Source organism: Neovison vison, chromosome 12 (genome assembly GCF_020171115.1).
Source record: "Neovison vison isolate M4711 chromosome 12, ASM_NN_V1, whole genome shotgun sequence".
NCBI lineage: Eukaryota > Metazoa > Chordata > Mammalia > Carnivora > Mustelidae > Neogale > Neogale vison.
Genome location: NC_058102.1, coordinates 59,598,547 through 59,605,344, shown reverse-complemented (window position 1 = coordinate 59,605,344; position 6,798 = coordinate 59,598,547).

The window sequence follows — 6,798 nt, the reverse complement described above, 5'->3', positions numbered from 1 at the left end:
CCACCAATTTGGTAAAATTACGACACAGTAGAATGAATGCTGTTTTAACGTTGTAGAGTTTATAAGATGCTTTACATGTGTTCCAACTGAACCTCATAACAACATCACAAAGTGGGCAGATGTGGTAGATTGATTGATAAAGAGCCTAAATTCTTTCCCTCTCCATGCATCCATGCCCCTTCACCACGTGAGTCTGCAGTTCTCGCTAATGAGGTTGAGTCTGTTTCCTAGCACTTTAATTCTCTGCAATTCTCACTTTAATTCACATGACCTCTCTTTTGGCCAATACCATGTTAGCTGATAAGATGTATGCAGAATCTTAAAAAGGTGCTTACACATTTTCATTTCTTCCGTGGCTCTTTGCGGTGGCCACGATGAACACAACAGGTTAGCCAACTGGAGAAAGAGTCAGCAAACTTTTTCTGTAAAAGACCCAATCACAAATTTTTTTTTGGTTTTCTGGGTCAGGGGGTCTCTACTGCAAGTCTTCAACTACTCCACTCTGCCATGATGACACAAAAGATGCCTGAGTAAATAAGAAAATCAATGAGCACAACTGTGTCCCAATAAAATATTCTTTATAAAACCAGGCCATGGGCTAGATTTGGCTGAAGAGCTGTAGTTTGCGGACCCCTGTATTAAAGGATCAGCCACACGGAATAGAGATGAGTTGCCCTAGTAATCCTAGTTGAGATTATTCGGAATTAGCCAAGCTCCAGCTGATTCCCAGCTATATAAGACAACCAGACACTCATCCAGCAGCACAGCGTGGCCAACATGTTGCTTACAGCAGACACATGAGCAAACCCCGCCAACATCAGCTCAGCCCTGTGTAACCATCTGCAAAGCCACTGAGTCATGGGTGATTTGTTACATGGAATTACTGTGGCAGAAGATTATTCATACAGTAGGTAAAGTATTAATTTTGCCATTTTAGAATTAAAGATGGGGCTTAAGGAGGTTAAATACTGTGGTCATTATTTCAGGCAGCCAAAAAATGTCAGAGCCAAGCCTCAGATCTATGTGTTTTCAAATCCAACGTTTTATTCACTATACAAAACTGTTCTGATCCTTTACTTTTCTTCTTTTGTTTGTTTACATGGAGATAAAGATAGAGATATGTGCAATTTAAGCTAAAAAAAAAAATAAGAACTTCAGGCAGCTTCTAACACTTCGCTGCTTGTCCTTTGAGCTTTGAGCTATTAAAAATCATGTCACTCTGGCTTAAAGTTTGGATTATTTTCCTTGGATTGCTAATGCGCATCTCCTCCGTGTGGTGTATCATAGTCTATATTGTCCTGGTTCATATTTTCCAAAACTCCAGTAAAAGGAAATAACTTAAATGGCCTACTCTTACACACAGCTCCTATTTCTCCATTTTACTGCTCCCATTTTATGCAGGGCTGTCAGGCCTTTCTGAATTAAATGTGACTTAGGGCCTGCGCGTGCTGACTGAGGGGGCTCCTAGGTTCTATAGCTCATCCGCAGTCTTGTACTTGAGCTGTCAAGTGTGAGAGATTGGTGCCAAATTCAACCCAACATAGCCCCTTCCCAGAAGTCTGCCTTTGACAACTCCTCCTTGTCAAACCCAACAGTTTACATAGGATATATAGTGAATAAAATACTCTGGAAGAAACGAATGCAGAGGGGCTGTTTCCACGGATAGTAGGAACACCTATCAGCTTCCCGCAGGGCTGACATTTCAGGCTGGCAGGGGGGAGATGATCATGGGATTTTTGTGCTGCTGTTTCGAAATGGATTGTAGCTACTCCCAAGGCAAATTGCCTCCCGTCTCACCATTTGCCACCAAGAAGAGTCAGTGCAATGCAACTATGCAACCCAAAAACCTTTTTTTTTTTTTTTTTTTTGTATTTATAAAGTAGAACCTTCAGGTGAATGGCTTATGCAACCCTTGCAGGAATCCCAAAGCTTAAATCTCTCTGCCTTGAAGTTGAATGCTTTAGGCACCAGAAACTCCATGCCCTTCTCCACACTGCCTGGGAAAACATCTGGTTGTAGAATCATTGAATGTGAAAGCTGGAGGGTAGGTGTTAGCAGAGCTTGGGTATTTCTGGAGGTTCCCGTAATTATGAGTGAACCTGGTTCCTCGTAATTAGGGGTTGTACCATTCCCTTTGGAAAGTTAGTCTCCTAGCTGAACCTACCACAGATATAAGTCGTTAGCTTCGGGGACATCAAGACACAAGAGATGGACTCAGGGCCAGAAGAGAGATCAGACAGCTAAGGAAACAGGGGAAAAGAAGGACACAGAGATATATGTTGACTGGTTCTACGCACCCATGCTGATGAGGGATTTGCATCAGATCAGACGGGTCTTCCTAGTTCCACCACCAAGGCTGTTGCAAGTGTAGAGATGAATGTGAAATGCTGTAGCCAACGAACTATGAGTATATTTAATCCCATTTATGAGATAACCTCTATTTTGAAATGGACATATCCGATTATTTTAGTCTTATGCCATTGAACATCTGATTCATCAAACCATCTTTGGTCTAACCCATGCTCACCAAGTATGCTTTTTCACCTCACAAGCCTACCTGTAGTGTGGGGAGTCCAGGGCCCTGGAGTAACGTTAGAACCTCTGGCAGTGTTGCCTCAGAGAAAATCCACAGATGCTTTCTGATCATGATTTCAGCTTCCAAGTCAGCTTGACCACAGAGGCAGAATGGACTTATCTGTGGGATTCAGACCACCAAACCATTGGCCTGAGTTTTGATGAGTTCCCTACCATTCTAATTCAATTGCTGTCCATTTATATTTTGGTTCTTCTTTTTTTTAATTTTATTTATTTGACAGAGAGGGAGAGACAGCAAGAGAGGGAACACAAGCAAAGGGAGTGGGAGAGGGAGAAGCAGGCTTCTCGCCCAGCAGAGAGCCCCATGCGGGACTTGATCCCAGGACCCTGGGATCATGACCTGAGCCAAAGGCAGATGCTTAACTGACTCAGCCACACTACATTTTGATTCTTGAAACTCTACCTCTCAGGACCTAATGGCACCCATACCCTGAAAGAGTAAATCCCCAAGCCTTCAAAATAGAGGGACTCATTCATTTGTCATTGATTAGATATCCTTAACCTTTTTTTTTTTTTTAAAGCATCAAGGCCTTTAATATACATGAATCTCTTATGTCCCACCACCTTTCAACATGCCCAAGCCAAATAAGTATATCTTATAAATACATGTCCCCACCTGCTTAGAAGACTCTATGTAATATCATATGATAAAGCAATAGTACTTGTGTCCTAAATAATATAGATTCAATACATATACACACTTATGTGTATAGAGGTTAGTTACAGAGATTTCCATAAAACATGCCCCACCCCCAAGACCCATCTGAGAGTCACTGAACCCTCCCCAACAAAACTCTAAATAATGCATCGATAAGAATTACAGCTAATTATATTCTGATTTCTGCAGAAGGATCTCAACTTACTTATGGTAGAGTTGTTTTAGGGTTAAGTGAGGAGAGAGCAAGGCATGAGCGGAGGGAGATGGCAAAGCACGAAGCAGTACCATGTTACTGCATCACTAAGTATCCATACTTGTTAGTACTGGTGATAGTACTCACGTGGCTACGTGTGAGTGTGGTGTTTCTGTGTACAAGGTGCACGGGTATGAATAAGTTCACATGCACGTCTGTGTGCATGAATGAGAACACACATACAAAAATAAATAAAACAAAATCCTCACTTTTGGAGTTCTAGTTAAGTGACAGAAACATGAAAATAGCCACCATACCCCTCACAGGTAACAGTGTTTATGTAAACTGTGCACTCACTTCTCTGTGTCTATCCAATCACAGGTTAAACTTGCTCACTGCACAGACTTCCTGCACAGCCCAGGCTCTCACATGGCAGGTGGGGAGTCCTGGATGCAGGAGAGACTAGACCGGTGAATATTCTGCCCCTTCATCCACCTGCTTCCATTAAAACAATTCCACTAATAAATCCCCCAACATCTACAGCTCCTCTTCTGAGGAAAAATATGGTTAGAAACCATTTAAAATGGTCTTTACAACTATTAATCAAACTTGGGAATGGAAGTAGGTTATCTCTGGGTGTTTTTAGTTCTTCTTAAGTGTGTTCTACATATACACATGGTTCTTAGGCCTCCGAGAATATAAAATATAAATGGCCATTTTTATCCTGATAATTGTTTAGTAATGGCTATCAAATATTAGCAGGTGATCTATCCTAACTATTAGGATAGCCACCATCCCCTCTTTTCCTACCCTGAGAATTACTACCAGGGAAGTAGAAATTTTAAGAAAACAAGGAGAAAAGTGATCACACTTAAATAGAGATCTCCCATGAAGCTAGGAAAAACTCAACTAACTGAATATTTATGACTGGTAGAGTTCTGAAATAACTTTACACATGGAGGACAATTTATTGTTTAGGAAGTACTTTTTTGAAATACACACATGGATCATTGGACCTTCAAAAAAATCTCACAAGAATTTTGGGGAAACTACAGCTCAGACAGGGTAAATAGGTTATCCAAATCCAAAGAACAGTGTGTGTGTGTGTATGTGTGTGTGTGTGTGTGTGTGTGTTTACACAGGCAAATCCAATTCTTGAATTTTGGGCTACTCACTTCAAGTTCACGGTCTTTTCCATTAATTACGTAAGATTTTCTGAAGCCAAGACCCATGATATGCAAAGCTGCTTTTAACATTAGATAAATAAAATAAAATAAAATGAGGCGGAGCAAGATAGCAGAGGAGTAGGCAGCATAAATATCATTGGGCCCCAGGAGTTCACCTAGATAGTTATCAAAACATTCTGAACACCTACAATCTCAACAGCAGATTGAAGAGAAGAGTAACAGCAATTCTAGGAACAGAAAAACAACCACTTTCTGGCAGGTAGGACATGCGGGGGAGTGACTCTGAGGCAATATAAGGGAAGATAGACCACGGTGGGGGGGGCCCAGTCCGGCAAGTGGTAGAACAGCAGAGCACAAAATCAGAACTTTCAGAAGTCTGGTCTATTGAGGGATGTCGCTCCAGAGACTAAGCGGGGTTAGAGCCCTCACGAGGACAGTGTGGTCTCAGAACCCAGGGGGTCACAGAAATACCTGGGGTGTCTGAGTGCAGCAAAGCTCCCAGGTATCAGAGCAGGGAGGCCAGCAGCCGAGACAGAGCCGAGGAGTGAGCTCTCAGCTCAGGGTTACCTTAAAACATGATCGGAGGCACAGTCAGGCTACTGCTCTTTGAGCAGAGACACCACAAGTGGCAGATCCTGGGAGACTCTCCTTCCTCCTCTGGGAGGAGTGGCACAGAAGCGCGCTGCAGGAATTGGCTGTTTGGAGACTCCGAACAGGGCTGTGCACCAGAGACAGAAACGTTCAGTCACAGGCCAGGTGAGCTCGGAGCGCGGCCCGGAGACCAGGGAGACAGGAGGGATTGACTGCTTTTCTCTGAGAGTGCACTGAGAGGTGGGGCCCCAGGCTCTCAGCTCCTACAGGCTGGAGACTGGGAAGCCGCCATTTTCATTCCCATCCTCCAAACCTGTACGGAAAGTGTTCAGGGAATAAAAGCTTCTGGGAGCAAAGCGATGGCGGATTGCTCAGCCTGGCCCCTGGCAAGGACGATGCAATTCTGCCTCGGGCAAAGCCATTTGAAAATCACCACAACAAACCTCTCCCCCAGAAGATCAGCAAGAACATCCAGCCAAGACCATGTTTTCGGATCAATGAGAACTGTGGAACTGCAGAGCTACTGGGATACAGCATGTAGAATTCATGGCTTTTTTCCCCATGATTCTTTAGTCTTTCAAAGTTAAATTTCTTAAATTTTATTTTTTCTTATTCTATTTTTTAAACTTTTTCCTCTTTCCTATTTTAATGTTTTAAACTATTTTATCTTATCAATACCTTTTTAAATATCTTTTTAAATTTTCATTATTATAGTCATATTCTATCCCTTTATTGTAGTTAGCCTTATTTTTTGTATACATATAGGTTTTTCCTTTTTTTAAATTTTGGGAGACGGTTTCTTTTAACAGATCAAAATATACCCTAAATCTAGTGCATGGCTTTATTTTAGTCTCCAGCCTGATCACATTCTTTCCTCTTTTTTTTTTTTTAAACCAACTTCTTATCAAGTACTTTTTTAGAATCTTTTTAAGGTTTCATCTTTTTTTTTTTTTAAGATTTTATTTATTTACTTGACAGAGAGAGATCACAAGTAGACAGAGAGGCAGGCAGAGAGAGAGAGAGAGAGGGAAGCAGGCTCCCCGCTGAGCAGAGAACCTGATGCGGGACTTGATCCCAGGACCCCAAGATCATGACCTGAGCCGAAGGCAGCGGCTTAACCCACTGAGCCACCCAGGCGCCCCTTAAGTTTTCATCCTTACAGTCATATTCAAAATACCATCAACTTTTTAAAAGATATGGAACAAATTATCCTAAAATTTATATGGAACCAGAAAAGACCCTGAAATGCCAGAGGAATGTTGAAAAGAAAACTGAAGTTGGCGGCATCACAATTCCAGACTTCAAGCTCTACTACAAAACTGTAAGCATCAAGACAGTATGGTACTGGCACAAAAACAGACACATAGATCAATGGAACAGATTAGAGAGCCCAGAAATAGACCCTCAACTCTATGGTCAACGAATCTTTGACAAAGCAGGAAAGAATGTCCAATGGAAAAAAGACAGGCTCTTCAACAAATGGTGTTGGGAAAATTGAACAGCCACATGCAGAAGAGGGAAACTGGACCATTTCCTTACACAACACACAAAAATGGACTCAAAATGGATGAAAG